A 19,063-nucleotide genomic window follows, 5' to 3' on the forward strand; every position below is an offset into this window, starting at 1 on the left:
CTTCCTGAGTCCAGCTCTTCATATTGACTTGTACAACAAAAAAAGGCATCCATCCCAGGCTCTAGGCTCCCTCATCAACAGCTTTAAAAATACACATTTAAGTAAACAAACTCCCTTACCTACACCCGGATCACAACATTATGAGAGAAGTTCTGTAATGAACAAACAAGAGCAGGGATGTAAAAGACCTCATAAACAAGTGCAATGTCTGCAACAAATTTCTTGTGAATCAACAACGGGAACCACTCGTGGTGCAAGAAATAACTGATCAACCAGGGAGCAAGTTAAGCATAGAATTATGTCTAGAGGAAATCAAGTATTGCTCATGATAGTTTATTACTATGTGAATTAATGGGAAATCAATCCCTTACATACAACAGTTGCCTCTTTCATTTAAAGCTGCAAGCTCAGCTTGCCCGACATAGAATTGCAGAGATGCTGGACCTCAGTTTGCCTGTCGGGAATTTGCATAGGTTGCAGCATTATCAGAATTTAAGCATACATCTTCTCCACATCAAAGCAGAAGCAACTGTAAAGATTGCCAAGAAGGCTTACTGAGATAATGAAGACCCATGAACAATGAATGATACTGGACTCAAGCAATACATCAACAGATGGCATGGGCAGCAGCCCAGTTCAGTGTCCCTGTCATACCACACACAGATTCTGCTGCCACAATATGGTGCTCAAGAATATGTAGCATAATTCCTGGGTTTTGTAGGACCTGTGAAACTTTTCATTAGCATTGCAAATGGCTACTTGCGTGCAGTCCTTTACATAGACCTAGTAACAATAACTCAGCAATGACGAAGAAAGAAAAACCTGTAATTTTAACCTCCTAGTACAGTGCATTTCAACCTTTTTTCATTTGCAGACCACTAAAAAAATCTCATATGGAGCTGTTGAACTCCTTTGGAAATCTAAAAAACATTGTCCTAGTAGGATCTCTGTCACCATTACTCAGCTATGGAGAAGGACATGTCTTGTTTTATGTTTACACCGCACAGTCCGTAATGGAATCCTGATCCTGATTAGGGCCACTGGTTGGTACTGTAATATAAATAAATAATGCAGAAGATAAAAATGTTACGATTACATGAACAGTAAATGTAAAGATATTCTGCACATATTTCTGTGTACTAGTGGTACACATTCTCATCAGGCATTGAAAGACAGACTGGAATGGCTACAAAAAGGCTGATTGATTAATACTGGAAGTTGAATGTGATATTGAGAGATCATGAAAACACTTTGGGCCTTATTCTGAATATTTAGCAGTTTTACACTTGTCAGCTTTATGGAGCCAGTTCTGATTTACATTTGTGTAAGTCAGAGCAGAATCAGACTCCCTATTTGAGTAATATACAGGGCATTCATTCTGCACAAGTGCCCTGTATGTACTGTACCAACTGAAACTGCAGCATCTATTTAAAAAAAAAAAAAAATCTATATATCGGGTTTTCTTCATTTTCAGCTGAGAACAACAATGACCTCAGCAGAGCGCATTAGTCATCAGCAGGAAGTTAATGGCCCTCAGCTGCATCATGACCCATCAAACTCCTCCCAGCTAGTCATTAATCTGCAGGAAATGCCTTATGCCTCGATTGTTATTGTCTCTGACTTTTAATATATGCCAAATGTACATATTTCACTAATAGAATTTTAAAACTCCTTTAGGGCCATTCTGATCTATGAAAAGTACATTGTATGAATTGTGAAGAGATATATAAATTCTCTCCCTCCCTTTGATGCAAGTTCCCGTTCAAGTTTCTTGGGTAAATAAGACAAGATTTTTAACCAACTCGGGTTGCCTTTTTAATTTTTGTATATAATACTTCTAAAATTTTGGATTGCAAGATACGCTCAAAAACAACAGTGAAGACACATTCTATTTTGACAGTATTGCCAATTCCAAAAGTTGAGAATCATGAGTCAGACCCCAATAAATTAGGAGATTAAGGGTTGGTTGTTTTTTTAAGATTATATTGTGTGTTTTGGTCTGTCTTGATTTTTGAAATCCTCTCCTCCCCTGCACATCCCTAGAGAGAGAGAGAGTTAATTAGCATTGCCAACTCTCCCAGATTTGTTGAGTAAAGTGATTTTGGCACCTATTGCAGAAACTGTCATGGACTGCCAGATGGTACGGCGCTTCCAGCTTCTCCCCATCCCCAAAATTTTAATTAATTCTGTGTCCCCTAAACCTCATGTGCCCATTCATCCCCTGCCCAGCAATTAATTCTGTCCCCCAGCTCCCTCATCAGATCTGCCTCCACCCCCAACCCCACCCTGCCTGCAGCTCCTGCGGTTTTTCACACCCATCTCCCAGGCCTGGGGGACAACTGCCGTGGTGTCCTCCTTCTCAGGCCTGGTGTTGCAGAAATAGAGAGGGGATGGGAGGGGAGTAAGAGCAGAGCGGAGCTGACTCATTGTTCAAAGGAAGGGAGGAGAGAGCAGAACAACCTCGAGCAACCAGGCTCTTTCTGTTCTCTCCTCTCCTCCTAGGAGGATAATGTTGGCTCCTTAGTGGAGTGGGAGGAGGGTGAGCTCTGCTGGCTGCCTGCAGCAGCTCTGATTGGCTGATCTTCCCCAGGAGATGGGCAGGTGAAGAAGGCAGCCAGACAAAGGCAGTTTTCCCCCAGGCCAGGGCTGAAATTCAAGAGAGGGCTGGAACTTCTTGTGGCATCATGACACTAGCCCAAATTATGGGACTCACAAAGAAATCATGAGATTAGTAACACTTGCAACTGTGAGATCGATTCCTTAATTCCCACATTTGTACCTTTCTCCCCCAAAATGACAGGAAAAGAGTATTGGTATGGTGGGAGTCCCAGATGGCATTGTAACTCATAGTCTTACAATTTCTTTTTCTGAGCACGCAAGCTGCATACAGTACTGGAAAAAATACCACGTGGTAGTTAGCTTTTTGTGATGCAGTTTCTTTGGAGGAATCTGTGATGAACAGCAACAGTTTTGCTCTCTGCCTCAATCTCTAACTAGAGTCAATTCTTCGTTCAGTATTGCTTCCTGGGAACTGGTGTTTGCGCTGAGATCCCTAAAAATGGGTGATTTTGTGCTGTTTGTTATCACCTCTGTTCAAGGACTGTGGTACACACTGTAAACAAACAAGTGATTTTGAGAAAATATCCTGTAACAGGGTGCTTGAAGGGCTGAGCGGCCTAGTGGTTGGCACACCTGACTTCCAACCCCTTGCTTCCCTGGCTGAGGTGCCTCAGCCCTTAAGGCAACGTGATAGAGGGATCCGGGCCCTCCCGCTCCACCAGGTCGTAACCCAGAGCCCAGTGTGAAGCAACCACCAAACAAGGACCTCCCAGCAGATAGTCTAAGTTCACTGCCCTGGGCTACTTCCTACTGTTCTCGTTTAAGTCTGGAGCATGCTCCTATAGTCCAAACAGTTCAAAGTGGCTTAACTCAAGTAATGCTCCCTTGCAGACTTGGAGCAGTGTCCTACTGCAGCCTCAGGTTCCTCCAGATGGGGCAGCTGTAAGTTTCACAGGGTCTAACCCCACAGTATCTCTACAGTTCAGTACCGCAATTCACTCAGATGAAGGGTGCTCCTTGGTCTCCTCAGCAGCCTCCCTTGGTCAGGGAAACAGTGCTTCTTACCCAGTGGCTGTCCCAGCTATCAGGCTCCTAGTGATGCTCCACTCCAGTAGGGAGGCAGCTAGTTCCTGCCTCTTTGCCAGTCAGTCCTGAACTAAGCTAGGTTCTCTCTTTTTCTTCTCCCTCTTCCAGGCCTAGCATTGGCTGCAGATATACCGGGGCAGGGCTAGTGGATCCCATAAACACTAACTCTTTCCGTGCCAGCGTGAGGTTTGTTGGCTTCATCATATTAATTTCTTCTTCAGTGGGAAACTGACCTGTGAGGCCCAGAAAACTACTACTGCTCAGAGGAAGAGTGACAGTTTTAGCAAATTTGTGGCTCTGGGCTAACCATAATTATTTCAATTGAGGGTGCATATTTCATAGGTTTATCAATGTTCCATTGTAACTTGACAACAGTTAAATTATCCACAAAGTAAAGCACTACCACGCTGAGATTAGTCCAAACCAACAGTTAACAATGGGAGCCAAACAATAGCGAACAAATAATTGTAGGTATAAGTAGCTACCAGTACATAATGTGACGGGGCAAGGCCAGATGGCTATAGAAAAGTAGTCTTATTGGGATCCGGGAAATGGGCGGGTGAAGCCCGTCCACTGCTAAAGGATCCCCCCCAGCCTAAAAGGGGGTATAGAAAAGTAGTGGGAGATAGATGTATTAGCTCCAGGCTAAACAAATCCCTGGTACCAGGATAAGTGAAATGGCAGCTGCTCCAGGTCAATTAAGACACCTGGGGCCAATTAAGAACTTTCCAGAAGGCAGGGAGAAGGCTAGGTTGGTCGGGACACCTGAAGCCAATCGGGGCTGGCTGAAACTAGTTCAAAGCCTCCCAGTCAGTCAGGTGGGGGTGCATGTCAGGAGCTGTGGGAGGAAGTTGCACTGTTGGAGAGGCTGAGTAGTACACACCATATCAAGCACAAGGAAGGAGGCCCTGAGGTAAGGGTGAAGTGGAGCTTGAGGAAGGGAAGGCTTCTGTGGGAGGAAGTAGCCCAGGGAATTGTACATGTCATGTTTCTAAAAGGTCAGCTACCATAGCTGATACTATTAGGGTCCCTGGTCTGGAGACCGGAGTAGAGGGTGCGCCCGGGCTCCCCCCATCACCTTTCCCCTTGATTAATCACTGAGACTAGGAGACAACAGAGGCTGTGCAAGGAAGGATAACTTCTCCTCACCTCCCTCGCTGGCTTATGATGAAAATGGCTCAGTAGACTGTGACCTCTAGAGAAAGAAGGGTTATGTGGAGAGTCACAGTGAGCCTCTGAGGCTAGCGAAATCCGCCAGGAAACACGGGACCCACGGAGGCAAGGACAGAGCTTTCTCACAACTGGTGTCAGGAGTGGGACTTCGTTCACAGCGTGGCGGAAAAAAAGAGGTTAAAGAAAGTGCACTGGGGTTTTGGATTTTTTTTTGTTTGGTTTGTTTGTTTGCTTTGTACCACAATGGAGGAGATGGTAAGAGCTCTGGTACAAGCCACGGCAGCCCAGCAGGAGGCCACCCGGGTTCAGGCAATGGCACAACAAGAGTCTAAGCAACTACAGCAGGAAACCAATCAATTATTGATGAGGCAGGCAACCCAAGATCGTGCTTTCTTGAGAGAGATGGTGGACCAGCTGAAGATCCTCACCACCCAGACCAGGGGGTCCGACGGGACGCGAACCCTGAGGGCCACTGGTTGTCTGCCAAAGATGACGTCAGGAGATGACGTAGAGACATACCTCCTCTCATTCGAAAGGACTGCTCAGCATGAGCCGTGGTCCCAGGAGCAGTGGGCCAGCATTCTCGCCCCTTTTTTCCGTGGAGAGGCCTAGAAGGCCTACTTTGACTTGCCTGCCACGGATACCACTGACTATACCCGTCTGAAGGCGGAGATCCTAGCAAGATCAGGGGTAACAGCACCGGTAAGAGCCCAGAGGTTCCATGAGTGGAAATACCAGGAGAACAAACCCCCGAGGTCCCAACTATTCAACCTCATACATCTCGCGCAGAAGTGGTTACAGCCCAAGGTGTGCAGGCCGGAGGAGATTTTGGAGACTCTGGTCATAGACCATTACATGCGGGGACTGCCACCAGATCTCCGCAAATGGGTAGGCCAGAACGATCCATCCACGTACGATGAGATGATCACACTGGTAGAAAGACGGATGACAGCCAGGGAACTGACCCGAATACCCAAGGAAGGCCCCTTTCGAAGCAAGCACCCGACTCCAACCCCGGAAGGTTGGGCAGCCAAACCCCCAGGGAGTCCTAGGTGGAAAGATGGGGGGCCGAAAACCAGCGGGGACCCCAGAAGAAAGGGATTGGCCTGAGTGGGGGGAACCCCGGGACTAAACCCCGTAACCCTTGGGATAGGGGAGTGATTAAAAACAATTATCGATGTTATGCATGTGGGGAGTGGGGACACATAGCAGCACAGTATCCCAGCACCAAGGAGCCTATGCAATGTAACTTGGGGCATTGGGAGGTCCCATGCTCCCTTATCGACCTCGCTGGGGTCACATTAGCCCCGCATAATTACACCAGGCCAGTAAGGATAAATGGAGCAGAGACTACAGTGCTTGTGGACTGTGGGAGTGCTATCACCCTCATATCGGGTAAGCTGGTAAAAAATAGTCAGCTGCTACAAGCCAAACACATAGCAGTGACATGCGTGCATGAGGCCGTGAGCCATTACCCCATCATCCCAGTGGAGATGGGGGTTCAGGGAAACCCCATTGAGGTGACTGCGGGCGTAGTTCCTAAACTCCCATATCCTGTAGTCATTGGGAGGGATTATCCAGGGTTTGATAAATTTACTCCCCCCAGAGAGGCTGGAGGGAGGTGGGGACCCTGAGAACAGCGACTCGTCACTGGGGGAATGTCAACCCCTGGTGTTCGCTGAGATTTCTCAGGATCTGGTCTCAGCCCCCCCAAAAGACCCGGAAGACAAAAAAAAAAAAAAAAAAAAGAGAGGAAGGCCGCAAAGGCCTTGGGAACCTGGATACTGATCCGGGGCCAGAAGACGTCCCTAGTAGGCAGATGGATACGAGCAGCCAACAAAGAAACTTCCACCACAGAAGGTGAGCCAGAAGTTGCCCCCAGCCATGATGGCGGTGAGCTGTTGGAAGAAGCAGAAGCCGGCTCCTGGGAGCTTGGGCAGATTAGTCCCAGGAGAAAGACTTTTGGGCAGGACCAGGCGGAGGACCCCAGATATAACAACGCCAGGAAAGAGGTGGCAGAGATCGATGGGATACCCATGGATTGGAAGGTCCGGGGTCCTGGACCTTAGTTTATATAGTTAAGAAAGATCTCCTGTATCACGTGGTGCAAATGCAGGAGCAAGAGATACAACTCCTCCTGGTGCCATGAAAACATCAAAAAGCCATATGAGTCTTGCCCACAGTCATCTGTTTGGAGGACACCTAGGGGTAGAGAAAACACAGGCACGGATCCTGCGGAGGTTCTTCTGGCCTAGAGTACATGAAGATGTCCGGCGATACTGCATCTCTTGTCCAGAGTGTCAGTTACATAGCCCTCACCCGCACTTGCGGGCTCCTTTGATACCTCTTCCAATAATAGAGGTTCCTTTTGAACGGATAGCCATGGATCTGGTAGGGCCCCTAGAGAAGACAGCCCGGGGCCTCAAACATGTGCTTCTTGCACTGGACTATGCAACCCGTACCCAGAAGCTGTTCCCCTACGCAACACAGCTTCTAAGACAATAGCTAAGGAGCTAGTACAGATCTTTCCCCGGGTTGGGCTACCCAAGGAGATATTGACTGATCAAGGGATACCTTTCATGTCCAAGTTGATGAAAGATCTCTGTTCATTGCTCCATGTACAAGCCCTCCGGACTCTGTATACCACCCGCAAACAGATGGCCTTGTGGAAAGGTTCAGTAGGACCCTCAAGGCCATGATCAGGAAAGTGGTGAGCCGGGATGGGAAAGACTGGGATACCCTATTGCCTTACCTCATGTTTGCCATCCGAGAGGTTCCGCAAGCCTCCACGGGTTTCTCTCCATTCGAACTACTATATGGGCACCACCCTCGGGGCATATTGGATATAGCCAGAGAAGCCTGGGAAGAGGAGCCAAATCCCGAAAGGAACATATTTGAGCATGTACTGCAGATGAGAGATCGGATAGCCCGAGTTACGCCCATTGTACGGGAACACTTGGAGAGAGCACAGGAGACCCAATTATAACCACCAAGCGAAGCTTCGACAGTTCCAACCAGGGGATTGGGTGATGGTACTGGTGCCCACAGCAGAAAGTAAACTTTTGGCCCAGTGGCAGGGACCCTATGAAGTAATAGAAGCAGTGGGAGAGGTGAACTATAAAGGTGCGGCAGCCAGGCCACCAGAAATTGGAGCAAATTTACCACATCAATCTTCTAAAACCTTGGCATGATCATGAGCATGCTTAGTCATGCCGGAGACCCTTCCCCAAGAGGATAACTTACACGAGCAAGTGAGGATATCATCCGACTTGACGCTGATCCAAAAGATAGAGGCAGCCGACATGATTAATCGCAACCGAGATGTGTTCTCTACAAAACCAGGGCGGACGACTGATACCTATCACCATATCCGCACGATCCCTGGAGCCAAGGTAACATTGAGACCCTACCGAATCCCAGCAGCCAAAAGAGAAGAAATCAAGGCCGAAGTAAAGAAAATGTTAGAATTAGGGGTTATTGAAGAATCTTACAGCCAGTGTTCCAGTCCAATTGTTCTAGTGCCTAAACCTGACGGTACCATGAGATTCTGTAATGACTTCCGCTGACTGAATGAAATATCCCAGTTTGATGCATACTCCATACCACGCATCGACGAACTGGTTGACCAACTGGGTAGTGCCCGATTCTTGACTACACTGGATCTAACAAAAGGGTACTGGCAGATTCCTCTGACCAAAGAAGCCAAAGAAAAGACAGCATTCTCCACCCCAGATGGGCTATTCCAGTACACCGTCCTCTATTTTGGGCTACATTGGGCCCCAGCCATATTCCAGCATCTCATGGATAAGCTGCTGCGCCCCCATAATTGTTATGCAGGTGCATACCTAGATGATGTCATCATCCATATGCCAGACTGGGAAACCCACTTGGAGAAAGTTGAGGCAGTACTGTGCACCTTAAGGCGGGCTGACCTCACTGCCAATCCCGCTAAATGCGCCATAGGGCTAGCAGAGGCTAGGTACCTGGGATATATTGTGGGAAGGGGCATAGTGAAGCCCCAAATGAATAAGCTGGAGGCAATTCAAAACTGGCCTCGGCTGACCCGAAAGAAGCAGGTCTGTGCGTTCCTAGGCGTGGTAGGCTACTACCGACTGTTTATTCCCCACTTCACCACTAGGTCAAGTCCCCTAATGGACCTGGTGAAGGTCTGAGGTCCAGACATGGTGAAGTGGAGCGACGAAGCAGAGGGGGCATTTACAGATCTTCAAGCGGCCCTCTGTAATGACCCCGTACTCATAGCCCCGGACTTTAACAGGGAATTTGTTTTACAGATGCTTCCGAGGTGGGGTTGGGAGCAGTTCTGTCACAAATAGTGGGAGAAGAGGAACACCCGATCCTCTGCCTAAGCAGAAAGCTTCTTCCAAGAGAACAGAAATGTGCAGTAGTTGAGAGAGGATGCCTTGCTGTCAAATGGGCTATAGAGACACTGCGTTACCTCTTAGGCCGGCGATTTATTCTTGTGACGGACCATGCACTCCTCCAGTGGATGCAGCGGAATAAGGGAAAGAATGCAAGGGGCACCAGGTGGTTCTTATCCCTCCAACCATTCCAATTCCGCATACGGCACAGGGCTGGATGCCCCCATGGCAACGCTGATGGTCTGTCACGAGCATACTGCCTGGTGTCCCAAGTTGCCCAACTCTATGGTGTTGAGCGGGGTGGGGGGGAATATGTGACGGGGCAAGGCCAGATGGCTATAGAAAAGTAGTGGGAGATGGATATATTAATGATATATATTGATTTTATAAACCTTTAGCATATCTCCTGTGACGGGGCAAGGCCAGATGGTTATGGAAGAGTAGTGGGAGATAGATGTATTAGCTCCAGGCTAAACAAATCCCTGGTACCAGGATAAGTGAAACGGCAGCTGCTCCAGGTCAATTAAGACAGCTGGGGCCAATTAAGAACTTTCCAGAAGGCAGGGAGAAGGCTAGGTTGGTCGGGACACCTGAAGCCAATCAGGGGCTGGCTGAAACTAGTTCAAAGCCTTCCAGTTAGTCAGGTGGGGGTGCATGTCAGGAGATGTGTAAGGAAGTTGTGCTGTTGGAGAGGCTGAGTAGTACACACCATATCAGGCACAAGGAAGAAGGCTCTGAGGTAAGGGTGCAGTGGAGCTTGAGGAAGGGAAGGCTTCTGTGGGAGGAAGTAGCCCAGGGAATTATACATGTCATGTTTCTAAAAGGTCAGCTACCATAGCTGATACTATTAGGGTCCCTGGGCTGGAACCCGGAGTAGAGGGTGGGCGCGGGCTCCCCCCCCCCCACCACCACCTTTGCCCCCTGTTTAATCACTGAGACTGGGAGACAACAGAGACTGTGCAAGGAAGGATAACTTCTCCTCACCTCTCTCACTTGCTTATGGTGAAAATAGCTCAATAGACTGTGACCCTCGTCTCTAGAGAAAGAAAGGTTACATGGAGGATCACAGTGAGCCTCTGAGGCTAGCAAAATCCACCAGGAAACGCAGGACCCCCAGAGGCAAGGACAGAGCTCTTTGTTACAATAGATAAGGGTGATAGTGGAGGACAATAAGAGAAGGAAGGAAGAAAGGTTTTACAAAGATTATACATTTGTTACCACCATGGCTAGGCATTGTACAATATATAACAGCCCCTGTCCCAAAGAGCACACTACATGCTAAAATACTATTCATTTCTACCCAGGATACCTGTTTCTTTCATGGACAGCTTTACTTGTATTTTATTCATTTAGAACTAGAGCCAAAGCCTATTGAAATCAATGGAATCAATCCACTGACTTCAGGGAGCTTATTATTTGGCATGTTTATGTCCATTACCACCCTTGTTTCACATTGTGACTTATGGAACAGCTGACGTTTAAAACTTTAATCTATTCCTGTTCCTAGACTTTTGAATACGATCAAAAGTGAATGTTCAAGGCATCTATTGTCTGCTTTGATTTTTCATTTTTGTATGTAATTAGTTATTTGGATTTTTAATAACGCAAACATAAGGGAATGTTCTGAGCCAAGACGTAAAATTTATGATCATCAGATATGTTATCCCCTGAAATATTCTCTTACTTTCCATATAAATTTTTTCCCATGACAACAAGACAGTTCCTAACAAAAGGTGGATTTGTAATCATCAGTCCAGACACTGGTTTCAAAAATTAAAGCACATGTCAAGAGCTTCAAACAGGAAGATGAGCACTGAGTCAGGCTATATTCAAGTAAAGGGTGAAAATGCCTTAAATGACTGCAGTTTCTGAGAATAGCCAAGGTAGACAAAGGTCTAACTGACTATCATCAGCCTTCCTGATTCTAAGACGGAAGTCCTCTATCCCAGTGGTTCTCAAACTAGGGCCGCTGCTTGTGCAGGGAAAGTCCCTGGTGGGCCAGGCCGGTTTGTTTACCTGCCGCATCTGCAGGTTCAGCCAATCGCAGCTCCCACTGGTTCCAGGCCAATGGGGGCTGCAGAAAGGGCGGCCAGCACATCCCTCGGCCCGTGCTGCTTCCCGCAGCCCCCATTGGTCTGGAGCGGTGAACTGTGGCCAGTGGTAGCCACGATCGGCCGAACCTGTGGTTGCGGCAGGTAAACAAACTGGCCCGGCCCGCCAGGGGCTTTCCCTGAACAAGCGGTGGCCCTAGTTTGAGGGCCACTGCTCTATCCTATCATATTTCACAATACACAGAGGGAGAGCCATTACTGACTTCCTCATGAAGCCCTAGGTGCGGTAACAATATTTTAAACCAGCTTATTAAGATGGTACTTAAGAGATTCACAGGACCTTACTCCCAGTTCTTCAAGATGTGAGGTGGGGGTGAGGGGAGGATGGTGGCTGTGAAGTTAAAAGGAAGTATAAAGGAGGCACACAGTCGCTCTCAGTCCCTCACTCCCCACTGTATTTTCCACTGAATGCATCCGATGAAGTGAGCTGTAGCTCACAAAAGCTTACGCTTAAATACATTTTTTAGTCTCTAAGGTGCCACAAGTATTCCTTTTCTTTTTGCGAATACAGACTAACACGGCTGCTACTCTGAATCCTAGATGGTGAGAGAGAGATCAGGTCTAAGCATGGGTCTTTGAGAGTTCTGAATTTATGTTTGATCTTTCTCTGTATCAAAAGCTTCTTGCTTAACAGCTACCAGTTGTGGAGCGGCTCCACGTCTGCTCCATGCCCACCCTATCCATAGTGAAGGGTAGCATGCTGACTGGTCACTAGAACTCAACTCAAGGGACCTTAGACTGGGTTTCTGCACACAGTATCCCCATTAACTTAAAAGGGGAGTCCTCATATAGTACATTACAGACATATGTCAATGTCAGAGTTGAGAGCTGCCCTGAGCATTGGAATGGAGAAATATGTCCATCAGCACGTTTCCTGAAACAGTGACATGTACACTTTAGTCTACGATCACCTTTGTGTGTGAGAAATTCTGGATGTCACATCAAGGGAGGCAGTGGACATGTCTAAACAGCATTTTGGAGTGAGTATCCAAGCCCAGGTCAACAGATTTGGGATAGCAGGGCTCAGACTAGCAATGAGCAAGGCAGGTAGTTGAAAATAATCCTTTTTTTTTCCATTTTATTTTAATGTTTTATTTCATGTCCTAGTACTTAATAGTTTTTAGGGTGCTTCTGGGTATCTTCATGTTGCTTTAGTTAGATTGTAAAGCTCCTTGGGGTCTTTGCATTTTGTGTTTGTACCACACCTTTCACAAAGCAGTTCTGGTCCATGACTGGGGCTCCTAGGCACTACGATAATGCATATAAATAATTAACATGTTCAGCATCCATTTCCTTACTTCTTTAGGGTGAAAGCACACATTGTCATCACAATCCTATAACCAGCCGTTTTGCCAGAATAAAGACTCTGTGGACTCTTTGTAAAAGGGAATTTGCAATAGGATATAGGATGGCATCCTTCTCCCCTCCCACCTGGGAATGGATGCAGGACAGCTGCTCCTTGGCAGCTTCTGCAGCCCATGGGCTGTGGCCATGGCTACTCACATACATGGTTTTGGTTGTGACCAAGCCACATACGAATGAAGTACCAGTGTGAGGCGAGGGTGAAGTGCCCTGGTGAAGCAGTAGAATCCCCAATCGATTTGCACAGGGCAGCTCGCCACGGAATGATTTCAGGATAGCTCTGAAATCAGCCTGCTGAAAAGAACGCCAGACTGCCTAGGCTCCAGCATGCCTTTGTGTTCAGCTTCCAATATAGCAGTCCAACAAAAGGGCCCAAGATACTATCTGCCCAAGTGCGTAATGAAACTCATATTTGCGTTTCAGGAGAGGCCAACAAGTGTCGGGGCAGAGAACGCTGCTGCATTGCCTTCTCTGTTTTTAACCAGCTCACATCCCTGTTTACCTCACAAAATGACGCACGTTCCTGCTGCTCAGCTCCGCTCATCTGGAAACTAAAGGCTCCTTCAAGATAAAATAAATTGTTCCTGTGGCAGTGCCAAGGGGGTGATTTAATACGGTTTGGAGAGTTCTCAATTCAATTTCACACCCCTATGATTGTACTAACCCTCCTCCCCCAACCTAACAGACCCACTGTGGCTTAGTTTTCTTCTTTACAAGAGTATGAGGTGATACAGTAGAAAAGCAGAAGAACTTTCATGTTTGAAGCATTCCAAGATTCCAGACACTGTACAGAGTACTGTAACCTTCATAACATTATTTCAAGAGTGGCAAACTACCGGGCCAAGCGCATAGTACCTGGAACAGGCTTATTAGTCCTGCTGCTAGCACTAGGAAACATGAAGTGTTCTGTGTAACTGGCATTTGTGGCTCTCCAGGAAGCTGCATCAGACTTTCTGCCTGAATACTGTGTTGCATTGCATGCCTTGGTTCTACTATAAGATCTCTTATACTGACAAGGGGAAACGTGAGTGTGGGTCTGTGGTGGAGCTAATGCACCCTCAGAATTCAAGGTTAGTAACCTTGTTTTTTGCCTTGGGGAGTCCTCCATAGGTTACAATTGTGAAGTAGCACCTTGAAAAATTAAGCTGAGCATCAAGGCAGGAGAAAAAGTGCTTGAAGGCACTTGTGGAAGGAGCATCCATTCTGGTGCAAATCCAAACCATAATGGCTAGATAATGTGTGCAGTAAACGCTGAGTGGCATTTCAACATATCTCCCTATCCTCATCCAACAACATACCTATTAAAGCACTGGCTGCGGATCCAGCTCTTCTGCTTGAAGAATGTGAATTCAACCAATAAAGACTGGTCTAACAACTTGTAACACAAGGAAGTATTGCTCTCCACTTACACATCCTGTTTTGAGTTGAGAAATTGAAAGACTGCTATTATCCTAATCAACAAACAGTTGAGGAAGAAAAACTGGCTTCTTAACAAACAGGGATCTCACTTGATCAAAACAGCAATAGTTGGCTTCCTCTGGAAAAAAGGCTAGGAAAAGTAATAGGTGGAGGAAGAATCCTGAGACAACCTTAGGTAAGAAACCAGAGTTACTGAACACAATCCAATCTATTATGAGAAACCATACAAAAGATCTTCAGATTCATAACGCAAAAGCCTGGGAGAAGAACTAGAATAATAATATTTTGTACTTCTATTATGTTGTTCATATCAGTGAGCTTCACAAAACTTAAATTTAGCTTCACAGCTCCCCTGTGAACCAAGTTCAAGGTCTTGGTCCTTATCTTTAAAGCACTCTATTGCCTGGGCCAAAGGTAAAAGGTCACCTAAAGCTCTGGGACAACCACCATGATTGACAATTATTCTCCTCTGGCAAAATGGAGCTCTCAACAATAAGGATGCATCTACACTGCAGTTAAACACCCGTAGCTGGCCAGTGCCAGCTGACTCGGGCTTGCTGGACTTGGGCTACAGGGCTGTTTAACTGTAGTGTAGATGTTTGGGCCCAGGCTGGAGCCCTAGCAGTGTCCCTATTGATGTCAGTAATTCAGGATCAGGCCTATGCAAATGAAATGCTAAATATGAGAAGGAAACGCGATCAAACGGAAACTGCAAGCAGAAGAATGTTGTTTTGTGGCTGCACTGCTATTTTATAACCTCACTAGGAGCTGTAATGTTATAAAACCACCATAAATACATGCTATTCATTTTGAGGCTGTGTCATTCCATTTAGACAAGAAAAATAAACTGAAAAAACATGGAACAATTTAAAAAGAAAAGCTTGGCTTGCTCATTCCTGATTTACTGTACTACCTGATGTGATCAACATTTGTAGCATTTCAGCAGTTTTTCCCATCACAGTCATGGGGGAAGCTCAACTGTACAACTGCAAATAACTGCACCAGCAGAATTAAAAAAAGATACTGCCTACCTGCTTGAATTTTGAAAGGCCAACACACTGAAAGTTACCCTCTGCAAAATCAGACAGTGGAGGGAATTGGTCTACTGTGTTATACTGATAACTATTTACTACTATAGCTCTTTTACTAGCTGAATCCCGCAATACTTTACAAACCTTAATTAATCCTCACAAATGCTCCACTGAGGTAGGTAGAAGAGAACACCTTATCTGTCATTCTTGTTCTCACAAGACATGCTAGGATGAGAGAGAGACTGCTGAAGTCTAGCCTCAAATACAAAGAGAACTGAGGCCGACTAGAAGCAAGGTTTCAGACTCTTTGGGAGCCACAGTCAGATTAGCGGAGGTACAGTAAGTACTGCTCAGGCTGAGTGTCACTTCATTTCCCCCAGCGCTTACAGTTCAATCACAGCAGAAGAGCTTCTCATAAACAGTCACCTCATTGTCCTCTGTCAGTTCCCTCTTTAAAACTCTCCTTTGTCATGATACCTACAAAAGGCTAGATAATGGTTAGGCACTTGGTATGCTGTGACCATTATTCTCTCATGGTTTCCTTATGCTCCCCAGACTGTATCCATTTTTTAATGTTATCTCCTCTTATACTTAGATTGCAAGCTCCTCAGGGCAGGGACTGTCTTTTGTTCTGTGTTTGTACAACACTCAGCACAATGGGTTCTATAATTGGGGCCCCTAGATGCAATATAAATAAATCATCATAATCAAATAAATACATTAATAATAATAATAATAATAATAATAATAATGTGGAACTCTCCAGAGAAGGTGAGTGTGATTTATTATAACATACCTACCTAGGAAGGACAAACATTGCAAGTACATTCTAAACAAAACAGGAAACAGGATAAATTAATTTCACATATGGTTAGGCTAAGGCATCCCTGATCAAAAAACACATATTGGGAAGGGGCAATGGACGTGTAGAAAAGAATTCCATCCTTTTCCAAAAGATGGAAAAGAAATAAGATATGGAACAAGACAGTAGTCTCCCTTGTGCCTTAAGCTCAATAGCTCTTGCTCTTCTGGTAACTCTTATGAGATACAGAGCTCTTTTTAGGGCCCATTCCTGAAGTCCTTGGGCCTGTTTCTCCTCTCACATCAATTAGGTGTAGATCCTGGATAACTCCATGCAAATCAATTGGATTACATCAATGCAACACAACTGCAAGATTAGAATTAGCTCCCTGTGAGGGAGTGTTTATCCCACACTAGCCTAGAAGGGGTTAATGAGCCTGAGAAGGGACCAGTTAGCTGGATAGGCCACAGCTAAGGGGAATTAGGTGGTTTAAGCAATCCCCCAAATGATGGAGCCCAGCTGAGAAGGAATAGGCCTGACTAGGATGAAGCCAGGAAGCTGTCGGCAGAAAGGGGCTGCAGTGAGGGAGCTTCTGGACATTAGAGAGGGAAAGGAGGAAACCTAGGGGTGAAGTTGTAGAGAAAGGCTCAAGGGAACAGCAGCATGGCTTCTAATTAGAGGGTCCCTCAGCTGGAATCTGGAGTAGAGGATGGACTCGGGTTCCCTGCCAGCCACTAGGGAAGTGGCACCGACTGGGCAGTGGATGGGAAGACTGCTGGAGACAGTTTGTACAGAAACACTTCGATACCCCAGAAGGGGCAAAGCACATAGTGACCTGGCTGGAGGACCAAGCCACGAAGGGAGAGCACCCAGAATCGCAAAGAGTGAGAGAGAGGCCACGACATGGTGTGCAACAACCAGAAGGGGGCACTGGACCTAGAAAGAACTAATTGCCAGAGCAACCAGGAGAAGGCCCATTAGCGATGAATGTACCCTGTGACACTCCCCTATCTTCCTCCTCACCTTGGCAAAATTTACATCCAGACCCTAATCCAACAAAGTATTTAAGTATATGGGAAGTGGTTGAAGATTTGAAGTCAATGGAACTGCTCATGCTTAAAGTTAAGCACATGAATGGGTGCCATATTAAATTCAATAGAAGTTTTGCCTAAGAAGGGATTTAATAAGGATATTGGGATCCAACCGTTTGTGAGAGCTAGACCCATGACAACGTAACTTATACTTCTATGATTTGATAGCGTTTTAGAGGAAAATTACACATGATGCATTCAGCAAGCACAACTTTCCATTGTTTTATTAAATGTTTTAAGCTTTTTCTAGACTACACTTTTTTTCCTACATTAAAAGAGTGCTACAAATGGGGAAAATGGAATATGGAAAAAGGAGAGCAAAGTTCAAGGAATAGCTTGAAAATGGGTGTGAAATATAGCTAAAGGGACAAAGACTGGAAGTGATGCTACCTGAAAGGGGGTTTCAAAGAGGATGGCTCTAGACTGTTCTCAATGGTAGCAGATGACAGAACGAGGAGTAATGGTCTCAAGTTGCAATGGGGGAGGTTTAGATTGGATATTAGGAAAAACTTTTTCACTAAGAGGGTGGTGAAACACTGGAATGCGTTACCTAGGGAGGTGGTAGAATCTCCTTCCTTAGAGGTTTTTAAGGTCAGGCTTGACAAAGCCCTGGCTGGGATGATTTAACTGGGACTTGGTCCTGCTTTGAGCAAGGGGTTGGACTAGATGACCTTCTGGGGTCCCTTCCAACCCTGATATTCTATGATTCTATGATTCTATGATGCATGAAGTGTAATAATAGACTCCCCTATACTGAAGTCCCCTGTAGACCTACTGACTGCCTGTTATTAATATGCCAGTGTAAAGTGATATATGTTACATGTCAAGGAGCTAGCTAGAAGATGCAAGGCAGTTAAAGTTTGGGGTGGCCTAGTTTAACTTACATATTACTGAACCCTCTTGTTCGTTGCTTTTCTTGCTGTACTTCTCTCTTCCGCTCTCTCAGTGTACGAGTTACACTAACACAGACTCCTTTATAGGATTTGTTTAGAACAAGAAAAGAAGTGGAGATTAAGGTGGGATTAATTTACCTCAACCTCTTTCCCTACCAAAACAAACCAATACTCAGTGGGTCACATTCAGAAGTGATGTATCTGACTCAGGGAATCCTTGGTACCAACTGGCAGAGGGCACAGGGGGTGCACACAGAGTTACACAGAGATCTCCTGGGTCAGATATTTGCCTAACAGTTCAGCAAAGGGCGGCGTGTGAGGTCTCTATTGAGAGCCAGTAGCCCACTGGTCATCATAATTATTGTGAAATGTCTTTATAGAGAATATTTAAGGAGCTCTGTATCTATACTGAAAATTATGCTTTTGAAGTCTTGGAGTTAAGGTAGGTCACTTGGAGGTGACACACCTCATGCCTAAGGGGAACATCTCTGAGGTAACAGACCATCTATTTCCCTGTCAGGCCTTTACGTATTGTCTGCCTCACACTGCAGGTCTGTTTGCATACTGAGCCATGGGGAATGGAGAGATTGTGACATCAACAAGAGGAAGAAACAAACAGCCGTGGGTGTCCAGTTTATGAATAAAGGCAAAGGACTGGTCTAGCATAGCAAAGAGACACACTGACTTTCACCTAGGTGGCAAACTGACAGTGTGCCTGTCTCATGAAAGAAGTGTCATGGCCTGCCTGGCTGTAAAGCGCTGCAAGGATTTTGGATGTGCAATACTTTATTAGACACGAGAGTATCTCATTAAATTAAGTCTACACTGTGTGTTATGATTTTATATGTAACCATTTATTGCCAGTATTCCTATTTGAATCTCTGTGTGTTGTTAAATACACTTATACTTGATTTCACTACCAACAAATCTAAGTGCTGTGAGGTAAGCGGAGCAGTGAGCCGAGATGGAACTGGTAAGCTGGGCGTCCTGCTTCTTTGGAAGTGGTGGATCAGTGAATATTGCAAATGTCCGGTGGAGCTGGGTTACATACTTCAGGGGATACTTGGAGGGCTAGGTGGTTGCTGCGAGCCCGACTGCTAACCTGCAGAGTGAGAGCAGGGCTTGTGTAAGCTGAGAGGGGAGGGCTTGTGTTGCCA

General features: G+C 46.0%; 1 protein-coding gene and 1 long non-coding RNA gene across 6 annotated transcripts in view; one reads left to right on the forward strand and one right to left on the reverse strand.

Moving 5' to 3' along the window:
- Positions 1 to 18,932, forward strand: part of LOC119853389 — a 46,950-nt gene extending 28,018 nt beyond the window's left edge. Inside the window, exon 6 of the long non-coding RNA XR_005292058.2 lies at positions 18,458 to 18,932. This is a non-coding gene — a long non-coding RNA (uncharacterized LOC119853389). The remainder of the gene's footprint in view (positions 1 to 18,457) is intronic.
- Positions 1 to 19,063, reverse strand: part of RCAN2 (regulator of calcineurin 2) — a 173,306-nt gene that overhangs the window by 39,091 nt on the left and 115,152 nt on the right. The window lies entirely within an intron of this gene.

Source organism: Dermochelys coriacea, chromosome 3, assembly GCF_009764565.3.
Source record: "Dermochelys coriacea isolate rDerCor1 chromosome 3, rDerCor1.pri.v4, whole genome shotgun sequence".
Classification (NCBI taxonomy): Eukaryota; Metazoa; Chordata; order Testudines; family Dermochelyidae; genus Dermochelys; species Dermochelys coriacea.